Source organism: Nipponia nippon, unplaced genomic scaffold (genome assembly GCF_047370975.1).
Source record: "Nipponia nippon isolate SJK-2023a ecotype South Korea unplaced genomic scaffold, ASM4737097v1 scaffold_27, whole genome shotgun sequence".
In the NCBI taxonomy this organism is placed as follows: Eukaryota; Metazoa; Chordata; class Aves; order Pelecaniformes; family Threskiornithidae; genus Nipponia; species Nipponia nippon.
Window position 1 is genome coordinate 791,862 of NW_028262344.1, and position 15,792 is coordinate 807,653.

Genomic DNA, 15,792 nt, shown 5'->3' on the forward strand with positions numbered 1-15,792 from the left:
CGAAGATGTGGATTGTGCCGGGTGCTGGCACAGGTGAATATGAGGTGGTTGGCACTGAGTGAAGGGCATCACCGTCTGCCAGAGGAAAGGCACCAGAAAGTACCTCCTACAACTTGCTTATGCATTTTTGGACATGCATCCTGTTCCCCAAAATTCACAGGACACTTCTCATTGACCTTAATGGGAGTATCTCTTATCTGTATTGGTGCTGGGCCAAAGTGCCTAGTAATGCAAATGGGAGGATTGAAAATCCAGGGCTCAACCCGATAACCCAAGCCCTCGTTTGGTGGCCTGGTCCTTTATTGCAGGTGTTTTTGCTGAAGATACTGACATCTATGACAGCCCGTTTTGTCAGGTATCAAGAGGAAAATAACAAAAACTACCCAGAGGATCAATGACATGTTGATTTAACACTGAGCACTCTGCTGTTTCCATGTATTTGCCCAACTGATAGCAAGACAGCTTGTAACCAGCTTGACAGGGAAGTCCAGTAGTGGTTTGACCCCAGCATAAACCATTAACGTGTCTGATGGCAAACATCCATTTAAAAAATAAAAGGTCAAAAGGGCAGCTGCAAGTCCAGAAGCGACTGCAGGAGACGGACAATTGGGATCTCAATACCTGAGCGTCTCAGTCTCGAGCGTGTGTGCTGGCTGCCAAAGCAGATCTGTTTTCCAGTGACGCAGGGCAGAAGGGCACCTGTATGTTGCTGCTCCGCTAAGTTCAGTGCGTGCTATCACAACGTCTTTGCAAGTCTGTACAACCTCCTTGCTCTGTTGTGCAGCACGGGTATTGTTTTGTGCTAATTGGAGTTCATCTGAGCTTTTTGCCCCTTGAATGCGGAGAATAAAGGTCAGTCCCCAGCTCTCTCATCAGCTTGTGACTCCTGTATGGCAGCGACTGTCGTTTTCGGTGAGTCCGTAGCATTGCCTTGTGCAGCAGTCCCTTGCCAGGCCGCCTCTAGGCGTGACGCCAGTATAAATGGTGAAGGAGACAGAAGACAGAGCCTTTTCTGTCTGGTTTGCTTTATCCTGGTCAGAGAGACAGAAACTTGGCACCTGAAGACTCCTTGGCTCCGCATCTCATGTGCATGCAGGGAAGACGTGACAGTGTCCAGCGCTAGTGCTTGACCCCCGTTTGTATTTCTCGTTGTTTTGTTAATAATGGAGAATATGCTCCTATTTAAGGTTTATTTGGTAAGTAAATTTAATTTTGCACTGAAACTACAGAAGATAAACTGTTCATAGCATTTCTCATCCCAGTGTGTCCAGGAACTGTAAAGAGAAGGTAAAGATGGCCATCCCCTTTGGGGACACAAAGGCAAGCCAAGGGTAGCTAGAGCTGGTCCCACATGGAGCTGGTAAAGGACAGAGCCAGAGGTGCAATGGAGTCACCTACTTCAGCCTGACTGATTTCCCAGTTTACTGGGAAAATAGGTGATAGTATCTTTATAACATTATATATCTAATTAAATGAGAGTAGTGTGTGTGTGTATATACACACATAAAAATACTTCCACAATATATACAGATCCACATTGAAAATTAAAACCAAAATCTTCTTAAAAATAAATTTCAATCTTTAAATTTTTAAACAATACCATTTCTTATACAATCCAAACTATTGTCATAATGAGCCTTCCATGTTTATGTTTTCTCCTACATATCTTTCCATGCCTTTCAATGTCTTCTGTATTGTAGCTTTTAACATAAACCTCATGAGTGTTTATTTTCGGTATAGTAAATATTGATGTAAATATGATGTGCGCATAAAAGACGAGACAGGAAAGAAGTCTAATCTAGGAGGAAATATTTAGGTAGACACTCAATGTGTAAAGATTTAATGAACACGCAGAGACTAATTTTGGAATCGTGCCTTTTACAGCAAGTGAGATTAGACTGTAGAGTTGCTGTAGAGCACTCTCATTCGGTAGGACCCCAGGCCCTGCACAGAGGGGTAATGATGTTCAATCCCTACGTAGAGAAGAGTATTTAGAAGGCAAATGTTGATTTTTTTGTCCCGTAGACCTCACTGTCTGTTCATAAGCTTTCCGGAGTATATAGTACAGCTGATTCATGAACTTTAAAATATTTTTGTGTATTTTTCGGAGTCAATACTTGGTTGTTTGTAATTGACCTCTAATTAAAATGCATTGTTTCTAAATCCCGTTAAGAATATTATTAATTAAATGAACAGCTGGAGTGGGCTGCCTGGAGTTGCAGGCAGCAATGTAATGAGTTCTAGCAAGGATTCAACTGCAGTGCAGAAGAAATAAAATTCAGTGGGGGAAAAAAAAATCCATGATTTATGATATATTATTCAGAATTAATTTATATCTGTGTCTTCCTCTATTTATAAAGTAGAGTATTTTACATTAATGCATGGTTTGGCATCGGTAGGTTTCTTTCCTCCCACCCCCACCCCCCCCCCCCCCCCTTCTGGGAGAAGAAACTGCTGTTCTATGTATTTGAGAATAGTAAGTAGTTTAGGAAGGTCAGACTGTGAAAATACGACGTCATTTGTCCTGTTGGTGTGAGGGACAAATGCTGATGCCATCGTTTAGCTGGTGCATTGCTATCCCTCTGCCTTGCAGAGATGGAGTGGGAGAAACGCAATAAGATGAAAATTATCTGAGGGTGGGCAAGATAAGATACTGGTTAATTAAGAGCTGAATCCCTGCTAAGATACTACACTGACTTTAGAAGTTTCAATTTAAAACTAAACTGACCTCAGTCTGTTTTCAAGGTTAGGATGTGGTCGGAAGGAGAGAACCAGTGAGCCCAAAGAAAAGGGTGTGTTCGTGGAAAAGGCAGCTAGGATTAAGACTGAAGCAGTTTCAGGGAACTGGAACGTTATTTGCAGCCGATGCTTTGCATTTACAACCCCAACATCAGTAAAGCCCTTATCACCTCTATCAGAGAGATAGTGAAGGTAGGTAGGGTATTTCGCATTTCATAGACAACAAAAAGTGCATATAATTCAGAAAGTGACTTATTTCCAGTCTCTCACACACTGTCTGCTGTAGAGTCACATGAGTTTCTGCATCCAGGCTCTTTTGTTTTATTACCCTGTGCTGCCATGTTGAATAAATGCATTCCCTGTCGATCACGCTCTGCTTGGAGGCACCGCTTACGGGACACAGGTGCCCATTTAGGGGGGGACATGAGATCCCACTGCCTAACAAGAGGCCAGGAGGCAGTGATGGGGCAGGGGGAAACAATTCCAGACTATTCATATACTACAGGTTGCCTTTCTGTTGTAAGCAAAGAAGCAAGTGGCTTTTTAATTGTGGCTTAGTTGAAAGAGGTTTACAGTAAAATTGCTGCCAATTAAGTGGGTCTTCGAAATAGAAATGTTGGGAAACATTTCCATGTGTCAGCTGAGTGTCCACATGCTTTTGATTAATGCATAAAATGAAACAAATATTATGGGAAAATAAACCTGCTGTGTTTATCTGTGTAATTCTTCATCTATCACTCTACACTGTGAAATCAAGTACCATAAATTCTCTAAATGAAGTAAGTGAAGTGTGGTTCCATTTAATCCATCCATTATTTTTAACCTTGACATGAAGTTTCTTGATGCTGCTTTTCTCCCCCTTTTCTGTTAGTTTTTCTTAATCGCTTGTCTTGGCAGCAGGACGTTTCAGCTGTCCCAGTGTAATCTGCAATACCCTCTGGGAATGTTTCAACAAAGGTTTCTGCAGAGTCAGCCTTTCTGAAAATAAAGCGGATACTGAGGTTAACATTAGAGGTGCATGCCTTGAGGTCACATTGCGATTTTTTTTTTTTAACTGCATATAAAAAGGACAAGATTGCCTCAATCCTGTCTCTCCCTGGATGCCTTGAAAAGAAAATTATCTTAGATGGTGTTAAAGGGTTGCTTCGTTATTTGGAACCTACTTTTTGTTTCTTAAGTTATAATAATCATATAATCTTGTAAAATAGTCAAAGATTTCACCACAAGTCCTGAATTATATGACAAGAAATGCTTTTGTCTTATTTATTGCATATCACTCTTTCTTGTAAAAAATCCTGTTTAAAAGGTGAAACTGTTTTTAAGAGGGAATGGAGGGTGAACCATGTAACTTTTGAGCAGCAGAAACATCTTCAGCTCTGACACATAACATGATAAATTTCAGAAAGATTAATTCTTTGAAATGAAGCAGCCGTTGTTCTCAATGGTTTCCAATACCTGCTGTGGAAGGGCTCTCATCAATCATGCTGTTTTGAGACATTAATAAAGAAGCTTAAGGTGTTGGATTTAAGCAGGGGGACACTTCATCTCAGACCTGGAGCAGCCTAAGGTGCACGTATGCCCCTTCTGCAGCAGGCATTTCATTAAAGACAAACCTTCTTATTAAGATTTATAGGACATACACTCAGCCTATTCGTTACAGATGTACTTGTGAGATAATAGCAATTATTCTATCTCCTCATTTCACTTGAAGTGCTGAGAATTAGCTCCAGTATATCTCCACTTTAACACCTCTGGCTTTCCCAAAGCTAAAGTTCTTGATGTGTAGGATTTATTAGACATCAGTTTTCCTTCTCTTGAGATTTGCCACAAGATATTGTAGAGATTGAGTGCTGCTTGTAGAATGGACATTTATTTTAAATAATTAACATACCTGGAATTAAAATAATATGAAGATTTTAAGTTTGGTTTGCTGCTTGGAATTCAAACCCATGTGTCTTGGCTGCAAAACAATCAGGTACTGGAAGAGGTTTTTTCCTTGTGTTACTCCATCGCTGCCTGCAGCAGGGCTCCTTGCTGCTTTTGGAGACGCGGGGCTTGGCCATTGCACATGGCAACATCCCAGGCTGGGTAATTTGATCGAGGTAGCGGCTCCCACCTCCCCGACACACTGACAGCAACACTGAATCCGTCACTGAGCTGGGTGGGTGGAACATCATGTCAGACAAAGAACTGTGTTTTAAATACTGTGTAGTGAAGCTGTGGGATTCACTGCTGTGTGAAATTAAATGTACTTGTTTTCTCGAGTGTCATCAATCGTGCTATAAATGGTAATTGAATGCTTCAGGAAATTAAGTAATTCTTTGCAGTGGAATGATCCCTCATTATCTCCATGCACAGCTTTGCACAGGTTTCCAACTTACCGGATTTAATATTTCTCTCTGAATGACCTGATCTTTACAGTATCTTTGGCAACAACCTCCTTCGAGGTTTGAGACTCGATCTACGCTGACAAACCTTGTATTTCTAAACCATCTGTTTGGAGCCCTTTCCTTCCTGCTGTGACTGATGTGTTATTTCTGTAGAAGTTGAAACATCTGCCAAGAGAGAGGTGTAAGGCTGCCTGTGAAACCTCTATTTTCAGGTGTCCCTGATCTAAGTGCTTTTTGCTGGAGCAACCCCCTCATCCCAGGATTGTTCAGCTACTCATACTCCTCTTTCTGACAATATAATCAGTGAAAAGGTGGAAGGAAGTTATAACAAATCATGCAGTAATGTAGTAAGGTTATGCAAGCTGGGAAAGAGATTCTGTAGTCAAGTGAGTCCTGTTATGCAAAATAAAGTTGGCGTGTGCAGTCCTAGATTTGAATAACAGCAGGAGTTTCATTTGGTTGCAGGCATTCAGAAATGATGCAGGCTGCATCGGCGTGACCTGCTGCTGGTTTGACACTGGGTTGTCTTTGAGAGGATCTAGTCCTCTGCAGGCTGCAAGGCTGTCCTGGGGACGATTACCAGTCGGAATAAAGGCTGTAATAAGCAGGGAATTGCAGATAAACTTGGTCTCATGCTTGGACAGCTTTCTGTCATCAGCAGAGCACTTAAGCATGTAGTTAGCCTTGTGAGCTGAGCCCATCCTGAAGTGCGTTGACAAAGAGAGGTCACCAAGAGGGTGCAGATGCACTTATTTTTGAAACATCCAAGGTTGGCTCCCTGCAGTGTGACACCCTTAGCTTAGCTCTAACTGCGGATGACGCCTCGGGGTTCAGCACAACGGCACGGATCTCCTTGTGCACTGCAGAGCGCTCTTCCCTTTTGTCCATATGGCGATATTTACAGCTTGAGTTTTGCACGTAGTTACTCTTACAAGTCTGCCGTTGCAAGAGCGTGCTGCAGATCAAAAGGACGGCACGTTGTGTATTTTAATTTAAATACATCATTACTTCACTCATAATATTTACTAATGCCTGCAATTAAGATCACTTACTAATACCTTACTAATATCATACAAAATAAATTAATACTAGCAGCTCCCTAGGGTAACTGATTAAAAAGCAATATTCATTCTGTTGCTCAGTTCCTTGTCTGTCAGAGTCCAACCAAAAATTTACTGCAGTCTTTTCTACTGATTTAAGTAATTTTTAGATCAACTCTACAGTGAGACATAGTCTTTTTTTCCAGACAAGAAAACACCACTGATATCTTGTTCAAAAGCTGATGTCACAGAAAATTACCCCCTTAATAGACAGTATAGGTAGCTTGTTGGTTGTTTAACTGATGGCTTGAAAGGTGCTACTGTGCAGTTCAGCATTTCTCCAAAGAGCTGACCTTACTGAAAAGCACCCTCTTGTCCTGTGCTTGCAGGTGAACACAACACCAGGCAAATACCCAACTCGGCATTTCTTTCTTGCAAAGTAAAGGGTTTTTTTGTCAGAGGTTAATGTTGTTAACTCTAAATCAAACTCGGAAAGCAAGCAACAGGAGATAGCACCCTTCCTGCTCTTACCAGATGTGTAGGTTTGAGAGAAGACTCTTATTTCCCACAGGCCAAAGGACCAAGAATTTGGGATTGTGTATGAAAGAGGAGAGGAGATGGTCTTGTGAGCGTAGATTTAATTGGCATTGAAAGGTTTCTTCCCCAGGCTGCACAGGGCATAGCTATATAAACCCGGGTTTTAACAAGTTCCCATTTTGCCTTTGACAGCTGCTTCCCTTGTGATTTTGGGAAGATTGCATAAAGTTGCTGCCCTGCTTTCCCCATCTGGAAGGCTACAACGCTAAACTCTAACATGCTGACTGTGCAGGCCTATTGGAGGATTAGTTAATGTTTTCGAAGTGTTTCGTAAATCCCATAAACTAGTCGGACAATGCAACAGCGAGCAATAGTCCGTGATTTCTTCAGTGCCCTACTCCATTATTGAGCTGTTCTTTCGTAACGTTTTACATCTGCCAGGATTGCACAGTAGTTCCTACTTCTTTCTTCACATACCCGGTTTACGCTGATGTTTACAGGACATAGCAGTTCAGGACTAAAATTAATTTTGATAGCTTCCTCTCACTAAATCATCGCTTTCTCGAGCCTGCGGTCTCGACTGGGTTCCAGCTTGTGTGTGAAGAAGCCCACGTTGCTATCACATATGACTGAGAAAGGCAACGCTGGGGCACTTTATTTTTTAGAATGGAATAAGCTGAGGATCTGAAAGTTGTGTGATAAAATCCTTGTGATACTGTTTTAACTGAATTTTCATAGTGGGACTGGAACAGAATATCCCCTAGATAATAGCATCCTTCCTAAGAGGCCACGCATGGCAGGCTGCAAGGGCTAACCTTAACCAAAGGGAGACATCCCTCCATATGCAGAGTCCAGCAAGTTTTCTACATGCCATGGGGTCACACTTGCATCTTGCATCAGGAGCTGTCTCCTCCTCAGACCAAGAAACAGCCTTGCACTGCTACGGCTTCTGCTGTATTAGTCAGCAAGGGCTCCATCAAGAGGGCTGGTTCACAGCTTCCCATGAAAACATTCCCGTTTTTAAATAAGTAAGTGGCTTGTTAAGTAAATCGAAGCTAGCACAGATTATCCGTATTCACTTACAAAATGGATTTTCAGAGATTAAAAACTGTGACATGAGTGTGAAGTGCTTTGAATTTTTGAGTTGCTGGGTTTGGATTTTTTTTTTTTGGCAAACTGACAGGGAAAGATGAGGGGGTTGTTTTTTGCCAAAGAAGGAAATACGGTGTAATTTTGTAGCAAAATCTGCCTTGTCTTTTCTTTTTAACTAACATTCTTACACAATACAAAGTAAAGCATCCGTGAAAAGAGATTGATGCTATTTAATGGCTTTTTTTGAATGGAGATATTTTCCTGAAGATCAGCCTCTAGTCACAAGCGCAATTAATGGCTCGTGCAGCAAATGCTACGCTTCAGTGTGCTGAAGCTTACGGACAGGCGAACCTTTGCATGCGTCAGATGTGGACAAACTCACGTAGGTGCAAGCTCTTTTGCCCAGGCACCAAGTCATCTAAGTACAGACCAGCTCTCTTCTGGAAGTTGTATCTCTGAGTTAAAATGACAGAGGATAGATTCTGCTTCTTAGACTTGCGTTATATCGGTGCATCTGTGATTTTTCAGATTGAATCCAGTTAGCGTGGAGCTCAGCGCAGCACGAGGTCACATCTCCCTGCACCCATTGAAGCAGTCATCAGCTAGTGAAATTCCTGAGGTTGCTCCAAGTCAAACGCTGAAAATTTGGAGTGGTGGCATGTACAACTTGCCTAAATGTCAGTCTTGAGACCATTCGGGCAACATCCACGTGCAGAGTGCTTCCTTCCCGCTAAAGCCTCAGGGGCTCTTTGCAGGAGAGCTCTCTGCAGCACAGCCCGACTTCCCTGGCTTTGGGAATGATGCGCTCCACTGATTCGTGGCATCAGCTTGATGGACTGAGGTCTCACAAGGCTTATGCGTGAGGCGGTGCTGCCTGCTGGCAAATGGTACCATCAGCGTGAGCGGAAGATGACAACTGGCTTGTGCAGAGAAAGAAGCTGTCCTCGAGGTGTTGCAGCTCGTGGTCTTCTCTTCCAAGCTGGGGTTAGATTGGGTGCTTGCAAAGAGATTTTACCTTACCTGCACCCATGGCTTTTAAGTTGAACATAAAGGTGCAGAATTTAAAGCTGCCCAGGAAAAACTAAATAAAGCTTTGGTCTAGTCTTAACATCTTAGAGCCAAGAGTCTGCCTGTGCCTATGGGAGTTCAGGAGTGGAAGGTCGGATTTCTCCTCATCTCTCTCCTGTCTTTCCCTCTGTATGCGGACAGACTAACAGTCATGCAGACCTAGGCAGTTTGAAGCTGCAAGAAGTCAGGTTTTAGCTTTTGGAGTCACAAAGATGTGTAGAAAATGAGCTACATGGAAGAGTTTCTGTTGCCTGAACACCCTTAACCCCAGCCAAGGTGTTTCAGCTCAGTAGCATCTCTGCAGCCTTGAAAATTGCGCCTTTATATGTCCTGAAATTAAATGCTCAAAACGTGAGTACAGTCAAAGCTAAACAAAACTTTTTATTTTCTATATGCCCCAACGACCCCTCCTAAAGCTAGTATAGCATGGTGAGGGTAAGTGACTTTTCAGTGCAGCCATCCGTTTTGCGTAACTCGTGTAGCTGTCCCGAGACATCCTTGGGGTCCTGGATTGTGCCTGTTGATGTGTGGTAGTTCGCAGAATTGGAAGCTGCTTATAACCTGTGTGCTGTGGTCAGATATTCAAAGACATTTATAACTACCATGTTCATCTAAATACCTTTGATTTGGTTTTGTAAGACTTCATAGTGTTTTGTTTTTTTTTTTTTTTTTTTAGCTAAAATAAGTCATTTCTTCTTACTCTTTGCAAAATAATTCAAAGTGTGTGTGCGTATTATTAATTTATCTTCATTTTGCATGTCCTTTCAAGATCCTTTCTAAAGAGGGGTTTTTGAACATATTTTTTTTTTTTTCAGGAGTCTGCGTCCCCACCTGCTAACGTATTTAACATAAATTCACTGTCTGTCCTTGCAGATTACATTATGCAATCTGGGGCTGATGGACTTTTTAATAAAGTGAATATCGGAGACAGATTTGATAAAAGACATGCCACATCTAATGATGTTTAATGAAAGTAAAAGCTTTTGGGTTTGGTATCCTGCCCATTAACTTAAGTGTGATTATATTTATTGTCCGTCAGGCAGCTCAACACAAGCTCAGTCAGAAAATGAAATTTTAGTGTTACAGTAAAAATAGAAAACAGGATGGATGCTTTGGTTGGGGGACAAACGGGGTTTGTGAAGGTCACATTAAATCTATGGAAACATTGCCACTGACTCCAGCAGGGATCAAACTAGGTTGCAAATATTGCCAGGGAAGAAACAAGAATAACACTGCAAATATATCTGGTTATGGTTGAAGTGTGTTGGATGTGTAACAAGATGCTTATGTTTCCTTAATGTTCTTTGCCTGTTTCTGGTGGCTCTTTCTGGAGCTCCTGGAGTATCTGGACATGGCTTGTTCCACTTCTCGCTTAGCTTTCCTGGCTGTGATGAAGACCACGGGCTCGGCAGGGTACAGTCACAGCTGAAGGTGCTCTGTAAAACAAGCAAAAAAAGTAAGACAAGTGCAAGCAAAGAAGCTCTAGAGAATGAGAAGACTTACAAGATCTAAGTATGTGCTTAAAACGAAGCATATGTTAAGATTCAAGGGCATTGGCTTCATTGAAGTCCCCGTAACGTGGGGCAGAGATGGACACCCAGCGTGGGTTTTCTACTAGTGGGTTTGTGGTTTAATGCCAGATCACCTTTCCTCCCTGATCTCTGCTTCCCTGTTCATAATGTGAAACCATACCCCTGTCAGAGAGTTTCTAGACCCGGTTGGAAAAGCATAAAAGACTTAGGAAATGTAGTTTCTAAAAACTTCACCATAAAAATATTTAGAGTTTTCCAATTGATCTAATGAAAAGCGATCATTTTGGGGAGGAGGAAAGAGGATGGTTTTGTTCTATTTTTTTTTTCTTTCCTCCCTTCTCCTTTCTTTCTTTTCTTTGTGTTAAAGAAATAATAAAGCAGAAATATAGACACCAAGGAAAGGGAAATATAGAAGCCTGGGAAACTGGGAATCAAACTGCTCTTATTCTCCCTTCAAAATAAAGAAAGTCTGCAACAGCTGAAAAATGCCTCAGCAATCATGTTGAAAAAGGACCACTTTTTCACTGCATAAAAATCAGTAGCCATATTAATTCCAGAAATACCCCAAGATGAAGTAAGTTTTCTCCAGCTGAATATAGTGAGCCAAAGCATACACATGGGGCAAATAAGTAAAGAAAACCTCCTGACCACTTTAAGTGTAATGATTACTTCAGTTGCTCATCAAGTTTAGAATTGATTATAGATTTTGGTTTTCAGAGAAATCAAATACAGAATAATTTAAAATAAATTCTGTTGGAGGGCTTTTATAAATGTCATGTGCAAAACACACCAGGTCCCACTGGCCAGATTTCAAAGGATTGGCTGGAAGAAATAGTAGCTGGCTATAAAGGAAGAATTAACAACTTGAATAATACATGTGACAGAAAGAAATAAGGTTGACCCCAAACCATAGCACTATAAAAGCATTCTGAAATGAAGATTTCCATGTTATGTTAAAGATTTTCTAATTTAATATCTTCTATATGTCAGGATGGCATTAAATACCCAGTGTGCTGTACTTTGGTGGGCAGTTCCACATGGTTTATATAGGCATGCTTGTGTCTGTAGCAGTTATACATGTGTATGTCGCAGTTAACACATGCAGCAGCCTTTATCTTCATGTACCAAAGTCTTCTGTGAAGGAACACAGCATTCTGTTCGTGGTCTACACATTCGTACATAAATACGAATATATATTTCATATGAATACATAAAGCACCTTTGAATCTTTCAGACCCTGGGGATACACAGCACTCTTCAGAACAGAGTAATACTTATGAATAATAAGAGCAGTACTTCTTGCTTTATTTCATGAGCGGACACAGCGGCCAGCGTCTCTCAGTGTGTTCTAGCCCTTGGGTGAGACGACCTGAGCTGGTGTCTGGCAAATGGGTCCCACCGGCTGCGGGGAGGGACGAGGCTCTCCCAGGGCTGTCCGGGAGGGAGAGGAGATGCTTTCCCGGCTGCGGCGGGGAGCCGGGGACCAGCACAGCAGCCTGCACAGCTGGGGCTGTCTCCTGCCACCCCATTTTGGCGAATACTGCAGCTTGCGGGGAGCCCTGTGCTGTTCCAGGTCAACGATTCGTGTATCGCAGTGTGCCAGCTTAAAATTCACTTGTGTGTGGGGAGGGCACAGCCCAGTTCTGTGGGCTCCAGAGAGCGGTCAAAGGTTGAATCCTGCGCAGGGAGAGGAAAATTCACCGGAGAACAGACAAGTGCTGATTTCTCTTTTGCAGCTACCGCTTTCAGATAGGAAGATGGGTCAAGTCAAAGTCTTAAGATTAGACCTGCTCCAAAATTGGGTGGATTTGCAAGGCAAACCCTGGCTGAAGGGGATGGGATCTGCCCTTGGTGACAGCCACGGCTTGCTGGAAAATGAGCAATGTTAGCATTGCCAGCTGGGGGTTTCTTTCTTCCGAGATTCACAGTGACAGGACCCACCGCACCACCCACACTACGCAGCAGGGTCAAGCACCGGCAGCTCTCACTTTACAGAGCAAGGGTGGTCCAAATCCCCAGCTTTTGCAAAACCTCCCACTATCTGCCTTCTACTACAGCTCCTGAGATATGGTTTGCATAAATACAGTTTGCTAAACATGTCAAAATCAATCCAAGTGAACGATGCTATGCAACTTTGAGACAGTTTCCTCTACCCAGGATCATATAATGACTTTCCTAACAAGACATGATGCCATAAGCTCAGCAGGCCAAATATTACCACCTTTTTTCATTCTGAGTAACACTTTCTAACAGGTTTATTCCTGGTATAGCAACTGCTGGCCCATGAATTTTTTAAACTAATAGTGGAGCTTCTATGCTACTCCTACGTGTCATGGGGTACTCTGCAGATGCTCAGAAGATGCATGCGTGTAACTGCTTTTTTTGTTCCCCCTTTCCGTTGGGCATAATTTGGCATATGTCTCACAAACATCTATGCTGCCTAGCACATTTTAAATAAGTAATGAGAAGGCACTATTCTTCTGATTGCAGCGTTCCTAATGATGGCAGTGATTAAGTAAGTGATTCTAACTCCATGTCAGGATGGCTTTTAAAGCAAGGAAATGGTGATATGAATAAGGAATAGGTGTGAAATTAGTAACATAATCATTCAAGGGAAACAAAACCCATGATGCTGGTATGAGTTAGAGCTCTTGCTCATTTCTGACAGAGGTCTTGTGTTTCCACTCTGGTTAAATAGAAAGACTTTTGGGTCAGGGCTTATCAGTGAGAGAGGGAAGTCTGCTGGTTTATAACGTCTAGACAGCTGCCGAGGTATATTGATAAGTGCACAATTAGAGCTCCCTCCCCTTCCCCTTTTCTGCGGGCTTTGTCCGCCTTGTGACTCATGCCGCTCAGACCCGCGGTTAGGAAGGAGACTAATTTTGGCACACGGTGTGCTAATCCAGGCCAAGCCAGGGCCAAGAATCTCTAGTGATAACCTGGAAGGTTTAGCTAACCCGGGTTCACAGCGTGGTACACAGACCAACTGCTGAACACCCCAAAACTGGGAATCCAGTGTTCTTCCTTCCCAGTGCCTCTGGGACAGCGGGTATTCATTTTAATTCACCTGTGTTTTGGACAAAAAGGGAGCAGTTCCACTAGGCTACCTAAGGTTCCCTGTCCTCATTTGTAGATCTCTTCCTGCCTGCACTCTGCAGTGGGTCATTAATATTTCAGGTTTATTTTCCATTCGGCTACATGCCTGCAGCACACAGCTGATTCTAGCATGAAAAATTCACAGCAAATTACAGCTATCCGGAGGTCCGGTGATTGCCGGATGAGTTAGGCCCAGGGGCCCACTGCGGTTTCTCCCTCTCCCCTTTTTTTGGTGCTGGGCTGCTGCTGCGGTGTACTTGGACCTGGGCAGGGTTATTTGTTTTCCTTTGCAGGGCTTCAACAGAGGGATTGTCAAACAAAGATCAATCCCAGCAGAGCGGTGTGCCAGTAGATTGTGTGTTAAGAGAGGTGGCGGCATCAAAGGTTTTTAATAAATGCTTTTATGTTGTTACGGTAAGTCATTCTTGCTATTATAGCCTAGAAAAGACCGACACAGGCCCCTTTGTGTGGGCTACTATAAATGTACAAAAAAGAGAGTGGGGATCCAGAAAGGTACAAACAGCATGGCAGTTAGATAACCGGTCCCAAAGGGCTCAGCCCAAAAATGGGGTTGGACATCCCCTCTGCAGCCAGCAGAGGCATGTGAAGGCCTCTGAGTTTGGAGAGATGAGGCAGATGGGGAGAGGAAAGAGGAGCCAGTGTCCTTATTTTGAACATGCAAAGCTGAAGCACAAGGAACTTAAGGCTGGAATTGAACTTCCAGGTGAGTGAGCTTAATGTGCTGGGTGTGTGGAAGATGCTAAACTCTTCTGAAAAGCCAGCTCTTGATTGCAGCTGCTAAGTGCCAAGAAACCTGACCACTGGTGTGGGACTGAATCCCGTAGCACCATCGGAGAATTGAAGAGGGACTGTTGCCTTGAAATTTGGCTCAAAGCTACATGAGCAATGTCACCTAGGCAGTGGGAATTTTCTTGCTGTTCTCATATGTGTCTGTTGGGAGCGAAGGCGTCGTAAGCAGAGAATGGAGAGGGGTGGACTCGTAACAGAGTTAGATGCCCACAGCAAAGCATGTAGGCTCTCAGTCAGCATCTCCGAAGGGGGTGAATCGTGTTCATCTGTTTCAGTACCTTGACTGGGAGACCACACTATGGGTTTTTTGTTTTCTCCTCTGTTCAAGACATCTCTTGGGTTTTCTACTGTTATGGAGCCTTCTCACAGGCTGGGTAGCAGGGATTTTTGGATGAGCTAATTTATAAAACATGTTTAGCAATTCACTGCAGCACTTTAGTGCGACATACCCACTGACGGGATTCAAGGACATGTCTCTCAGTGATAGCTGCAAAAAATAACATGGAAAATACATTACTCCAGTGCACTTAAGGACGTGAAAAAATAGATTCAGCGTATGGCAGAGAGCAGCTCATTTCTCTCTCCATGCATGAACGGATGTAAGAGAGAGATCTTTTCTGTATCTGCAGCACAGAGTAAGTGCACCTGAGCTCTGTTCTCACCTGTACTGAGACTTGCTAGAAAAGTCCTCCAGTCTTTCACAATGATTTTTGACTGCTGAAGGGGGATGCCTCCATTTCTGAAGTCCTGCTGAAGCTGTGTTATTCTTTTCTTTTATTCTGTTGCTTGGTGCTGTGCACTCAGATCTGTTTGGTCAGGCATGTGACCAAGGTTTCCCCCTGGGTGCCGTGGCTTGGACCAACCCCATGGAAACTGCTTTCCCTTTTTTAATAGCTCTTGCAGACACATCTATCAATATTTCAGCCTCTACTTTTTTTCCCCTAGACCTTCTAAAGGCCGGGGCCATGCATTATGTGGAATTATTTATGGATCTAATGTCAGTAACAGCCAGTTAATATCTGTGCCACTTTTCTGAAGATTGCTTTAAAGTGATCTGGGGGCCAGGGCAATTGCTGGCAACCCGACAGACAGCCCTGCTCCTTTCCCAGGGCCTCCCATTTCCTCGGCACCGGAGGAAGATTAGAACATCCAGCAATGCCGTACTCGGGAAGTTATCAATAAACGGATGATTAAAGACTGGCACTTCTCAGCCACTGGTAAATAACACTAAGTAGCTGATGGCTGAGGTTCACATTTACTGATATGATCAACCAGTGGCAAAGGCCATCATAGTAAGAGCCATTTGTTTCATAGCACTGGAGAGCCATTAGGCCCAGTTGGGTGGTAGACAGACAGTAAGGTCTGAACTCTTAGGGTCTGTCAGATAAGAAATCTTCAATATTTCCATAACTTTTCACTGATTTGCACATCAGTGGATTCAACCTGCAGCCTTTTATTCGCTTATTTGTTAAGATGGTAACGATTTAT

The 15,792-nt window shown here is 43.0% G+C and overlaps 1 long non-coding RNA gene across 1 annotated transcript in view; it reads left to right on the plus strand.

Annotated features, from left to right (window-relative positions):
• The window catches only part of LOC148055015 (uncharacterized), a 59,732-nt gene extending 51,139 nt beyond the window's left edge, over positions 1-8,593 (plus strand). Inside the window, exon 3 of the long non-coding RNA XR_015705948.1 lies at positions 8,327-8,593. This is a non-coding gene — a long non-coding RNA (uncharacterized LOC148055015). The remainder of the gene's footprint in view (positions 1-8,326) is intronic.
• Positions 8,594-15,792: the final 7,199 nt, after the last annotated feature.